Source organism: Mytilus californianus, unplaced genomic scaffold (genome assembly GCF_021869535.1).
Source record: "Mytilus californianus isolate M0D057914Y unplaced genomic scaffold, xbMytCali1.0.p SCAF_8, whole genome shotgun sequence".
Taxonomy (NCBI): domain Eukaryota; kingdom Metazoa; phylum Mollusca; class Bivalvia; order Mytilida; family Mytilidae; genus Mytilus; species Mytilus californianus.
This window is the reverse complement of record NW_026262734.1, coordinates 61,342,083-61,356,685: the sequence shown is the minus strand read 5'-3', so window position 1 is coordinate 61,356,685 and position 14,603 is coordinate 61,342,083. Positions and strand designations below refer to the sequence as shown.

Here is a 14,603-nt window from a genome sequence, read left to right as displayed (position 1 = left end):
TTCTATAGTTGCCAGTGAGACTTTTTTTACCAGATATGCGACTTTTCGTATTTATATTTTCTCTTACATTACTCTCATTTAATATTTTATGCATAAGTGCAATTTTGGGAATGGTTTATTCCCCCACAAGCCAACTAAATAAATTAATCAACCCTCTAGCTGATCAGACGTTAATACAAATACTATCAGTCTATCCGGAGTGAAGTTTCTTTATTTCTTCAAATAGATTTTTTGGGGATCATTAGTGTACGTCCAGTTGCATATATATTACATGCATGTCGGAACAGGAAAGTTAGCATAAAATTAAATGTACTTTTAGAACCATGTTCAGATCATTATACATTATACCCAACAATTGTGGTGATGACGAATTTCTTTAACTGTTCGAGAACAATCTAAATGAAATATAAATCTGTGATTTTACTATGTCCATAACTTCGATGAACAAAAGCAAGTAAGATATCAACCTGTATTTAAATCAAATTTGTTCTGGATGTTTCTCTGTTATATTCAAAAACATGTATATATTTTTAATTGCGACTATCTATAGTTCCGTAACTTTCTATCTAGGCGTATTAACCAATAACACTGGACACTTTTAATTTGCAAAACACTCATTTGCAAATCCGCCGCCGCCTCTCCTTAGACCTACAGTGTCATGTAAATAACCAAAATGTGCGGAATTACATGGGATTCAATAATTTCATTGCTTTTCTGCTGTTATTATTATATATATTTTGTAATTTGATTTAGAAAAACATGGGATTTTCAATATCCCATGGGATAGGGCAAATCCCATGGGATTGACCATTATCCCATGGGATTTTGGTTAAATCCCATAGGATGTTTTGGGATCCCATGGGATAATTGTAGTCCCATGGGATATTTGTTGTCCCATGGGACAAAAAAAATCCCATGGGACTATAATTATCCCATGGGATTTTCAATATCCCATGGGACAAAATAAAATCCTATGGAATTCAAATTATAAATATACAGTAATGTGTATGTTACAATGAATTCTGTTTGGTAGTAAAAAGTTTATAATATATATATATATGAGTGTATTTTGGTTTTTTTCATTTTGTCACAAACATGTTTTTAATTTGTTTATAAGACAATAAAGATTATTATTATTTTGGAAATATAATAATGTTTAAAGTCAAAAAATAAAATCCTTTAACTGAAATAAAATTATGACGTCTTAATAAAAGAAAAAAATATTGATTTGAAATCTTTGTCTTCTTTGTTTTATTATGAAAAATAGAACTGAAAAAAATATTTTATATTCTGACTGAATAAATTGACAAAGCACAGTTAATAGTTTACTCTTTTCATGAGGTAAAGTTTTCTTTGTTATAGTTCCATTGCAATACATGAATATGCAAACGATTTGAATCTTATTCCTTTGTGGTGTTCATAATATTACATTTAAATTTGTAAATTTATAAAATAAACACTTTTCCTGTTAAGTTTTAGTTTTCTTGTTTCAGCTTGCTATGAACAATTATTCAGTCCACTATATAAGAGTCAAGTAAATAAATTATTTCATCCACTAGAATGTTCCTACAATTCTTAGACAAAACATTTTTGCAATCTGTTCTTCAAAAATCTTCCTCCGTACATCTTTATTGGATGGAGCGATTTAAATGAGTGGACAAAGCAAGTTCATTTGGACAACAAAATACTAATATATTTTTTCATTCCTCCCTTCTTTCAATTGATAATTACGTTGTTGCATTTACATGATTAAGTTCTTGAGCATCTATGATCATGATGATATGACTCCTTTTTGTTTATAGTCATTATGTTGAAATTTCCTCTTTCTTATGTAGGAAAAAAAAACACATTCCATTTCAAATTAATAAAAAAGTCACACTATGTAGAAAAATATCAACTTTAAGTTTGCTGTTCAGTATTGACCTGTTGAATGATGATCATGAAAACCAAGATGTCTGACCTACAAATACACAAAACTCAAAAATTATAAATGAAGAGAAATACAGCAATAAAATGGCTATTTTATCTTGTTTATGTACATTTTGATAAAAATTTCATTTGAATATTTAAAATTGTAAGAACTCTTATTTCAGTGCTTTGTGTCTATGGTTTTCATATTAGTTGTTTTTTGTGCCTTGTTGCAGTCTTTTGAGTTAAGCCAATTGCAACAAATGTTTACAGTTTGTTCAAATGTTGTGCTGTTATTAAAACCACTGTCCCAGTTTAGGGGTGGGTTGGGTGCTCACTAAATGTTTATTTTATTAGTTGATATTTGCTTTGAATTAGCTGTCAGTAACTGCGAGTACTAATAGATCTGTATGTTGAGTCTTTTTTGTTAAAGGGAAAGAATAAATTTCCAGCCACATCCGGTCTGTGTTTTTGGTAGCTGTTTTTCTGCTTTGTTGCATTCTAATGAGTTAATAAAATTGAGAATGAAAACGGGAATGTATCAAAATAACCTGACCCAAGAGCAGAAAACAACCCTTTTCAACTGATTTTATAGTTTTTATATTGAACTGACACTTACACCACTGTCCTTAATTAGAGGAGGATTTGGCGCCAGCAAACATGTTAAACCATGCCACATTTTGTAAGTGTCTGTCCCAAGTTAGGGGTCTATTATTCAGTGGTTGTCAATTGTTGCTATATATCATATTTGTTTTTTGTTTATTGTTTTGTGCAAAAATCAGGCACTTGGCTTTCACCTTTGTGGTGTTTCCCCCAAGCATGTTTAGCATGGATAGACACCATGCCCTTTTTAAATGACGCCATGCCCTTATTGAATTGTTTTACATTTGTTATTTCATGGCCTTTTATGGATTACTATGCAGTATAGGGTTTGCTCATTGTCGAAGGCTGTACAGTGAACTAATTTTGTTAAATTTAATGTCATTTGATCTCTATTGGAGAAAAGTCTCATTGGCAATCGTACCGCTTCTTATTTTTATATCAACCCTGCCATATTTTGCCTGTCATTATTTACAGGTCATCATTGGCCTCTAATAAGTAATTGCATTGCTTACATCCACTTAATTGAACTCTGGTGGATAGTTTTCTCATTTATCATACCACATCTTATTTTCATAATAATCATTATTCAAGGGCAATAACTTTTATAGAAGTGGACTTACCATTTAGGCTTTGTTGACGTCTGTAAATCTATTTTTGTTGATAATTTCTTTTGTTTATAGTTTCCCTTTATCTTTAATGTTCTTGCCCTACACATAAAAGGGTAAACATTATCATTTGATGACAATAACTACTATTACATAATGAGTAGGCAACTGACAATTTTGGATCATTTGTATCTTGTCTTGCTCATCATTTTTGCTTGATATTAAACTTGGCAGACAGACATCTTCTTATTTTTATATGACACCTTGCAGTCATTCCATACACCAACAAGTAGACATATGCTTATAATATCTGATAAAATGAATAAAATGCTCCGCTGGGCGCAGCTTGATACGACCGCAGAGGTCGAACCCTGAACAGTTGGGGCAAGTATGGACACAACATTCAAGCTTGATACAGCACTGAATTTGGATTGTGTTTAAATATTTGACACAGCATAGGTTTCTGACACAGAATGAATGTGGTCTAAGAACTTAAAAAATTTTAATTTACCTATTCAAACCATATCATTATTATTTGCTTTTATATATAAATCACAAATAACCAATTAAAAATGGAAAATTTTAAAGAAAAAAAAAGGAAAAAAAGGGGAAAAAAGTCGACCCCCCCAAAATTTTTTGAACTCCCTTATGATTCATCACCCCAAACTCAATCCCAGCCTTCCCTTTGTGGTATGGTACCTTACAGTACAATTTCAGAAAGATCCATAAACTTATACACAAGTTATTGTCTGGAAACTAGAAAAATGCTTGTTTTTTTGGCCCCTTTTTGGCCCCAAATTCCTAAACGTTTAGGGCAATTACCCTCAAACTCAAACCCAGCTTTCCCTTTGTGATATGGAACCTTGTAGTACAATTTCAGAAAGATCCATACACTTACACACAAGTTATTGTCATGAAACTAGAAAAATTCTTGTTTTTTGCCCCTTCTTTGGCCCCTTATTCCTAAAATTTTAAAGCAATTGCCCCCAAAATCAATCCCAGCCTTCCCTTTGTGGTATGGTACCTTGCAGTACAATTTCAGAGAGATCCTTAGACTTGAACACAAGTTATTGTCTGGAAACTAGAAAAATGCTTATTTTTGGCCCCTTATTCCTAAACGTTTTGGGCAATTACCCCCAAACTCAATTCCAGCTTTCCCTTTGTGATATGGAACCTTGTAATACAATTTCAGAAAGATCCATACACTTACACACAAGTTATTGTCATGAAACTAGAAAAATGCTTGTTTTTTGCCCTTTTTTTGGCCCCTAATTCCTAATATTTCGAGGCAATTACCCCCAAAATCAATCCCAGCATTCCCTGTGTGATATGGAACCTTGTGGTACAATGTCAGAGAGATCCATACACTAACACACAAGTTATGTCTGGAAGTTACAAAAATGCTTATTTTTGGCCCCTAATTCCTTAACTGTTGGTACCATAACCCCCAAAATCAGTCCTTATGGTAAAATTTCATAGAGATCCATTCACTTAAACTAAATTTAGAGTGCGAAAACCAATATGTCTTCGGACGACGACAACGCAATACCAATTTTTTGCGGTCGTATAAAAAACAAAGAAAACTTAGCATTGACCAAAGAACCATAAAATGCGATCATGGTTATATGAATCTGCCAGACAGACATGAACACCTTACAATCGTTACATCCACCAAATATAATTTACTTGTTGCTTAAAGCATATGATAAACTGACAAAACAATGCAAACTTTTCATTGACCAATGAACCATGAAAATGAGGTTAAGGTCATATAAAACATGCCAGACAGACATGTGCATCTCACAATCATTCCATTCACCAAATATAGGGGCCTTATTCATGTTTTTGCTTACAGTATCCGAAAAAAACCACAAAAACTAAACATTGTCCAATGTACTATGAAAATAAAGTCAAGGTAAGATGAAACTTCTCAGTCAGACATATGCACCTTACAATCATTCCATACACCAAATATAGTTGACCTATTGCTAATTTGAAAATAAGAAAATAGAAAAACTGACCAAAAAACAATAAAATAACATTGAGCAATGAACCATAAAAATGAGGTCAAGGTCGAATAAAACATGCCAGACTAACATGTACATCCTTAAAAATTTTCATACACCAAATATACTTGACATGTTGCATACAGTATTAGAAAAACTGGACATTTTTACCTAGGAATAGTGATGTCATGGACTAGGAAAATTAGTCTGGGGACATAAATTACTGACATCGGACTTAATATATTAGTAAATTCTGTATCCATGGACTTTTTATACTAGTTATATTTGTCTGACCAGACAATTTATCTCTTACACTAGTTCTCAGAGAGACATGTCACCTTACCTTGACACATTATTCTGACTCTGAACAAACCAGTATTTGCTCTTACTCCTTAATAATACTGCGTGCTTAAGGGAGAAGCAGCAAATACCAACTTTAAAGTCTTTGGTTTTACCCGGTTGGGTTCAAAATAAACAACCTTCTGCATGTGAGGTGAACACGCTACCACGAGACCAGGCAGTATAATATAAGGAGTTTACCCAAGATTTAAAGTTTCCAAGTTTTTGCAAAAACTGGATCAAAATCATCATTGAAAAGCAATAACTTTTTAATAAGATTTAAGTTTCTCTTTAATTATTACAGTTTTTCGAGATAAAAAGGCAAATTCAAGAAATATGAAGAAAAAATAAATGGTTAAAATCTGTATTTAAGGCAACAACTCCTATGAGTCAGCTGCCAGTTTTGATGCAAATGGACAGTAGATTTTTTTTTCAACATTCTGAACATTTCTACCCTTTTCAGATATTGTCTATCTATTTTAGCCTTTTGTAGCTTATTACGCAGTTTGGCTTTTTAGCCCATTGTTGAAATCTGTACGGTGACCTATATAGTTGTTAACTTCTACTTTTTTAGTTTCTGTTGAAGAGCCGTCACATTGGCAATGATACCATATTTGTATATGTTTTTGTCATGTAGGTGTAAGGAGACAACCTTTTGATTTTCTGGTGGGATAAAAAGGGGAGACAGATTTTTTATCACCTGGCCTGGTAAGTTTTTCAGGGTTCGTAAGGATAGAAAACCCAGCAAATTGTAACAAACCCCTGTGGTACGACCATATTTGCCAAAAGATTAGTCCAAATAATTATGACGTCTTTCAAGGCTATTTTAACTTTATTCTGGGCACGTAATAGTCAAAGTTGTGACTGAGTGCGGAAATATGAAGATAGATAGATAGAAAAATTATAAAGGGACATAACTGAAGAACGGTAAAAGTGACGCTACCCAAATTTGAACTTGATCTGAGTTTTGTGGAAATAAGCATTGTGTGTAAGTCTCATAACATTTGGTTGAGGCTAACTTAAGTAGAGAACAGAAACTAAAAATTCAGCAATTTTTCTATTTGAAAACATGCATAACTCTAGAACGGCAGTTGTGTATAAGTTTTATAACATTTGGTTGAGACAAACTAAAGTTAGAGAACAGAAACGAAAAATTCAGCAATTTATATGTTTTTAAAGGGACATTACTCAAGAATGGTAAAAGTGTCGCCACCAAATTTCGTACTTAATCTGTATTATGTAGTAATAAGCATTGTGTATAAGTTTCATAACATTTTGTTGAGGCAAACTAAAGTTAGAAAACGGAAACAAAAAATTTGTACTTGATCTTAGTTTTGTGGTAATGAATATTTGGTATAGGTTTCATAATGTTTGGTTGGGGCAAACTTAAGTTACAGAATGGAAACTAAAAATTTGCAATCTTTCAATTTATAAAGGGGCATAACTCAATAATGGTTAAAGTGACACTACCCAAATTCAACTTGATCTGTGTTTTATCAGTGGAAGACAAAATTAAACATTGCATTGTATAAAGCATTGATTGTAGTTGATTCAACTATAATAATGGACAAAGGAAGATAATTCCAATTTTAAAAATTACTTGATATTTAGAAGAAAATAAAAATTTTGCAATTTTTCGATTTATAAAGGGGCATAACTCTACAACAGTCAAAATGACGCCACCAAAATTCAAACTTGATCTGTGTTTTGTGGTAATTAGCATTGTGTATAAGTTTTATAACATTTGGTTGAGGCAAACTTAAGTTAGAGAACGGAAACTAAAAATTTTGCAATTTTTCCATTTATAAAGGGGCATAACTCTAGAACAGTTAAAGTGACGCCACCAAAATTCAAACTTGATCTGTGTTTTGTGGTAATAAGCATTGTGTATAAGTTTTTACTTTTACATTTGGTTGAGGCAGACTCAAGTTAGAGAACGGAAACCAATTTTGGGACGTATGTACGTACAGACGGACAAGGGTAAAACTTAATGCCCCCACCGCTACGGCGGGGGCATAAAAAAATAAAATAGCCTTGCTAGACGTCATAATTATTTGGACTACCAAAAGATGTAACCTAATTCTTACTTGTTTGGGGAAGAGGGGATTAACCGAACCACTATTCAATCTAAATCAGTGAACTGAATTATTGTCTTTTGCAGTAGTCCGAGTCGACATCTGTAACTAATCATGCAAATTGATAGTCAACAGTATACCTTTTTCAGAATGTCAGTTCACAAAGAATCACTGGTGATAGGGGAGTGTAACCGATAAATTGATCCTGAATTAGATAAGATTAACTAACACAATACGTCCTTGTATTTTCCCAGTAACGGAGAACCCCTTTCTTTGAGTGAATTATAAATAGTGACGGGGGGTCTCACAAATAAATTTAAATCTGAATTACAGGAACATCGATTAGCAAAGTAAACTTAAATATTATTCTCGAAGTTATTTACGGTAAAGACAGACTGTGCTCCTGAATTAAGGTATTATACATTTGTGTATTTTACTCGGGGGGGGGGGGGGGGGGGGGGGGGGGGGGGCACTTCCTATATACAAGGTGATAGGACGTGCCGCTGGAATAGGTCACTTTTTCTGAATAGGTGGGGAAAACTATCAGAAATATATGATAAGGTCGATAAAGTTCAAATTACTTGTATATGAAAAGCCCTGTCATTTTTTCACAGCCGAAAGTCTCGCCGTAAGTAAACATTACATACAGAATCTTAGCCTTAAATATTCCACTTTTCCAACACACCCCACGAAAACCAACCAATATGGGAAAAGGTTACAATTTTACCCACGCAATATATGAAAAGGTATACATCTTTAAGATCTAAATTATATGAATAGGGTGGGGTAACAGAACCCCAGCGACACCCCCTATCAATTAAGTATTGAAGTGCCCCTCCCCCCCCCTCCCCGGGAGGTATTTTACTGCTACAAGATATTTGATTTGCTTATCACGCACCCGATGATGAGCAGAGAACCATACTTTCAAGCCAGGGGCAGTCTATACTAACAGTTAGTATAGAAAGTCCCTGTAAAAAGGCAGGCAAATCCTAACAGTACTGTAACTTAATGATACATGTATATCAAGTTACAGCACCTCACCCAGCACAGTTAGCACACTGGTGTGTGTCAGTCTTATAATATAAAACTGCGTAGGTTCATATCGTTTGATTCAACGTTTTTTCGGATATTTTTTAGGACCGTTGTCAACTTGACAATGTCAAATCCGACCTGCCACTTTGCAACCTGACCTGCAAAAACATAATTCGACTAAAAACAAAGCCAGTCAAAATTGCTTTTTTGAGACTGGGCGACTGAAAAAGTTTTAAAATGTGACCTTGTGACCCTACTTGGAATTCTTCATTCATCGGCGTGTGTCGGTTTGGCTAAAAAGGGGGCATTGTTTTTTTTTCTTGGGACAAAAAATTGTTTCTATCTTTATTAAAAAAAAAAATTAAGACCAATCATAAACTTTTTTTTCAAAACTCAGTGTCGTATTTTATTGTTTTCCCAACAATTTTTAATGAAAGCTTAAAATGTTTGTTTCACTTCCCTCTGACTTCCCTCCTGATTTTTTTTCTCAAGAAATTATAGAATCAGTAAATGGATATATATATATATATATATGTCTGTGGTCACCGTCATGCAGTTAGATAAGAAATTCCAATATGCATCATCAAATAATTCATGTGTATTTGTGACATCAACATAACTGAAACATTATATTATTTCCCAGTAATTATGTAAATCATTTTGATTTACAATTATATATGCCTGGGACTTATGCATGTATATATCTCACATGCACTTGTCTCAGAAAAAAAAAATCCTATATACTTTAATAAAAGTATATAGGAAAAAAATTCTGAGACAAGTGCCTGTGATATATCTGTCAGTCCCAGAATAATAAATATAATTGTATCTTAATCTTTGGAAAAATCCGATTATTAAATTGTAAAATTCTTTTACGTCATAATTATATCAAAGTATACTTTTTAAAGTTAAAATGAATATTCCGTTTTGATCTGAGGAAAAACTTTTTAAACTGTAATGACATGGTCAGTCAACTGATTTGTTGCATGGCTGATTACAGGTAATTAAAGCATGCAGTAATTTTCCATTACGACAGTGCGTGTACCCTGGGGTGTGTATAATGTATTAGAAATATCATAGTTTTCTAGAGAACATCCTGTCTATGTGTAATACAGATTGATGACATTACACAAACTTTTTTTCGTTAAATGTAGTTAAGTATCTGTGTCCATTCCCTTTTGCAACACTACAATTCTTTAGAAGAAAAAAATGTTAAAATTAAAAAAAAATTTTTTTTATATAAAACAAAGAAGATAAAAGTAGCAAATAAACTTATGTAACTACGCATTGAGTAAACATAATTTCACTTTACATGTACAAACCCTTGAGAAAACGTATATATAGATGTGTTTAAAAAGGCCAATTCTCAGTGGATTTATTTCACACTAGGACCACAGGCACTTGTCTCAGAATTTTGTTTCCTATATACCTTAATACAGGGACTTTCTATACTAACTTAGTATAGAAAGTCCCTGCTTAATATAACATTAAAAGTATATAGGACATTTTTTTTCTGAGACAAGTGCCTGTGACTAGGAACGAAGATAACTAGAACTAAGTTCATTGGAAAGTCTTTTTGTCTGATACCTATAGATAATGTACATAATTAAGAACAGCTTCAAATATATGCCTATAAATTAACAGTACGTCTAAAAACCGCTCAGGACCTCCTGAGTGCAGACAGGACATAAAAAGTCACTCAGGACATGTATATATGTTTTAGTGAGCGTTGAGGGTATACATTCGATAGATAATTTAATATTTGATCTTATAATTTTGGTTTTGATAAAATCAAACCAACATTAAAGAAGTTATTTGGGATACGTCATGCATGACCGATGATCATATTCAATACCAATCATCATTTTGATTACGACGTTTGATCTTTAATATTAGGACTGATTGGTGATGGTTATAAACACATACAAGTAAACTTTGCAAACAAACAAAAAAAAAAACGTTTCCTTGGAAAAATTATAAAAATACATGAATATTGTTTTACAAAAAAAGTTAAATAAATTTTTCGTTTTGTATGTAATAATTGAAGCCATTTAGAAATATAAGAAATCTTCACATAGTCGGGAAATTTTCAATTCAAGTTATTTCATTTGAAAACGTTAACAAATATAGATCTTTATTCGATGTAAAATGTGGCGTCCTTGGAGATCAAAACCCCGTTTAAATAGGGTTTGTCTACTTTCGTCTATTGCCGAACATTCTATAATCAAGGATTTTTACAAATCCTTGCTATAATATAACGAATCGCGTCGCCAATATCACCACAATTACATAAAGTACAAATACAATCTTCTCCTAAATATTTGGCATCTAACAATTACAATAGGAAATTTTGAGTCGAAACTGAAGTACCAAATCTACAAAAAGAATCACTATTTTTTGTAGTAGTAGGCGTTGAAAACTAAACTGTTTATAATCTTTTTTTTTCTCCTAAATTAATTGAAACTCCTGAAATAATTTAACATTATCTATAGACAGCTTACATATGCAAATCTTTTTAGAAGTATGTGAGTGTATAGTAATAATTTGTTCATTTACCCCCCTTTTTCCTTCTATAAAATTACATTGTAATTACGATTTTATTTCCAAATTTGTGTTTGCTAGGATTGACACTTAGAACGTACAACAAAAAGTAACAAGTAAAAAGTCACGATTCAATTTTGGGATATTTTTTTCTTTGAATAAACTTAATTTTAAAAACGTTTCAGTATTTTCTGAAACATTTTTAAAAGGAAACGGACTTGTAAACAAAATTTATTTTTGAATATTAGTATGAACAATGATTGTTAAGAAAACAATCTGCCAAAGTGGTTTGGTAATTAACTGAAGTCATGCTGTCAAAAATGTCTCCTTTTTATAAGTTATTGATAAAAAAAAACTATTTGAAGGCGAATTAATCATTTCCTCAACTAAATACATTTATCTATAAATAAAGTCAATTCGTCAAGAACTTTTTCTCATATATTTAAACAATTGTAAAATAATTAATTTAAACCTTTGTCCTGCGACTTTCTGTCCGTTTACCAATACTTATTCCTTGTTAAGTTTTTTCATATCCATTTACGACTACTTATAACGTGATAATAAATTTTTCCGGTTACTTTTTATCCTATTTTCATATCAAACAACCATGTTACCCGTAGAACGGAGTTAAGTACAAATTTAGGAATTTAGTACTTAAAATTTTCAACAACAAAATTTTACACTTTCATTTACCTGGATTTTTTTCTACGCTTCGAAGCCGCCACCCTGTATCAAACTTATCCAACACCTCGCATGGCGTATTCACGATGTGGAGGGATTGACAATATACAATCAAAGTTAGCAATATACAGCAAGTACAAATGTAAGTAATTGGGTGTTGAATGCCAGTAGATCTGAATTTGTAAATTTTTAAATTGAATTTAACCTGTTTAGAACGTGTATTGTTGAATTGTTCAATAAAATTACACACATAATCTGGGCTGATATGCATAAAACCACTTTAAGTTCAAGGTATCAATAAAACTGGGTCTGCATGAAAAAATGACTTATCACATAATACCAGAACCTATGTTTAGCCTACTGTTACACGATAAGAAAATATAGCTGTAGGCCTAGTTGAAAATCTTTACAAATTATTTATTCTTTTAATTTCTGTTTGACTGTCTGGGTGCTTCTTATGTGTTTTAAATGCTATAGTCAAGTTTAATAGACTGTTGTACGTCATTTGGTCGTTTTTAAGTTTTTGCCATGGCGTTTGTCAGTATGTCTTCGACTTATAAGTTTTATCAAGGCTTTGTATAGTGAGATTGGTTTTATATTATCTGCATCTCTTGTGCTGTATTTTAAAATGTATTACAATTGTTGCATCTTTACGCATTCATCAATACACCAAAAAATATGAATAAAGCTTTCGTATATATATAAATAAGGAGATGTGGTACGATTGGTAATGAAACAACTATCCGCCAGTTCAATTCAAAAACCTGATATAAGCAAATGTGACTTACTTACTTTAGTCCGAGAGATATTGAATCTGAATTCGAGGATACGAAGTGGGAAGGGTTTAGAGGTGGATTAAGGTGAGGGCATGGTTGATTATTTAGAGAATCACTGAAGCGGGCCCCCTCTTTATGCATGACAGTTAGTGCCTCCTTATGACATTTTTTGGATCCGCAACTGGTGAGGACTTCATAAAAAAATATTTAGTAAGTTTTTGTTTTGTGATAAATAATGTATTTAGACAGAAATAGGATAAAATAAACTACCGAAAGCTTAAGTCCACATAACAGGGTATGGATGGGGGGTTAACAGAATAGAGAATAACGGGCAAACAATAAAGATTAAAGAATAATGAAATGCTAAAATATAAGGGAAGAGAGTAATGAGCAAAAAAAGTGTAAGTTTGTAGAAATATAGCAAAAAAAAATAAAGAACACAGAAAAAGAAGACCCCCCCCCCCCCCAAGATCCTGACTTCAACTTTAACGCTGCCGGGATATTTTTTAGACAAAGTGCACGTATTAGTAGTCAGCCGAAACCACTAAGCGTTTTGCATCCATACGTTTTTTTTGGGGGGATACTGACTGCATAGTAAAATATCAATGTACTAGTAAATGTTCTCGAGGGATGACCCTATTACAGAGACATATATACACATATGTGTAAATATGTCTCTGCCCTATTACGTGTCAGTAACCTCCTCGACACGGTTCATTTTTACGGCGTCTCAGTTTTGTCTTACGAATAAACATAATTGATAAGTTTCTTTCCCCTGCATTTCTCGATCGCACTTGTAAATAGCACATTGGTCTCAAGACATTGGCTACAACACTTGCCGTCAGTACTCAAAATTGGAAAAATATTAAATAAGAAGGTATAGAAAATTAAATTAATGCACACACACTATTATCAACCACAGACATGATGTTTTTCTCAATTTGCATAAATCGTTATTCCGCAATACAACGAGGGTGAAAACCCACCACTTTGAACACAGTCACAGGCACCGGCATGCTGTGAACTTGTAAGTTTCCCAAATGAGTAACTATCCATTACTTTTCTAGTGTAAAGTTTTATTTAATACACATTTGATTTGAAATGGCATATCAGAGAGATATATAAACATATATCATAGGCTGATCGGGGGGGGGGGGGGGGGGCTTTCTTGGGAAAAATTTGGTTGATTATATAGGGATCATTGAAGCATGACTGGAGCCGGCCCTCCCTTATGAAAAGTTCTGGATCTGCCACTGTATATTCATAAAATAAACCAACAAATTATCCAAAAGATGAATAATACTTAATACTTACGACTAAGATTGATTATAAGTATACTTGAGTCGGTTTTACAAAAAAAAACTTACAATTTATCGTAAGTATACTGTATTGTACATGACTTAATTACTATCAATATTATTTGTAAGTTTTTTTGTGAAACTGACTGCTGAATTGTTTTTCCATGCTTATGGTACATCTAAGTTGTATGCTTTTTTTAAAACCACCTCCAGGGTATAATGTCTGCTCGCCCATAGAATCTGTTTGTAGATATAGGAAGATGTGGTATGAGTGCCAATGAGACAACTCTCCATCCAAGTCACACAATTTATAAAAGTAAACCATTATAGGTCAAGGTATGGTCTTCAACACAGAGCCTAGTTTTTATCAAAAATGAAATATATTGATATTAATAGTATACAGGTTAAATAATTTATTCATACATTTTTAATTGACTGACTAGAAATATCATGATTATTGAGGAATTTAAACCATTCCTATTTTTAAAAAGGGACAAAAATAAAATTTATATATAATAACCATGATAACATGGTGATACAAATGAAAAAAACTCAAGAAATTGTTTTCAATTAAGATAAATACATGGTTTTCAGTTGTTTTTTAAAGCAGAGGCAGATTTAGTTTAAAGTTGGAAAAAATTGTTTGCACCAACAAAAATAAATACACAAAGTTAATCCAGAATTATGTGTTTGTCATTTTTTTTTATGTTAAGGTTGCCAGAAAGATGAATTTAGAACA

The 14,603-nt window shown here is 32.5% G+C and overlaps 1 long non-coding RNA gene across 2 annotated transcripts; it reads right to left on the bottom strand.

Annotated features, from left to right (window-relative positions):
• Positions 1-1,801: 1,801 nt before the first annotated feature.
• Positions 1,802-7,983, bottom strand: LOC127711436 (uncharacterized). Of its 2 annotated transcripts, none has more exons than XR_007986701.1 (3): positions 7,549-7,983; positions 3,132-3,218; positions 1,802-1,960 (listed from the first exon to the last, which is right to left on the bottom strand). It is a non-coding gene; the product is annotated as an uncharacterized LOC127711436 (long non-coding RNA). The 2 variants fall into 2 exon arrangements; XR_007986700.1 differs by having other exon boundaries at positions 7,677-7,983.
• Positions 7,984-14,603: the final 6,620 nt, after the last annotated feature.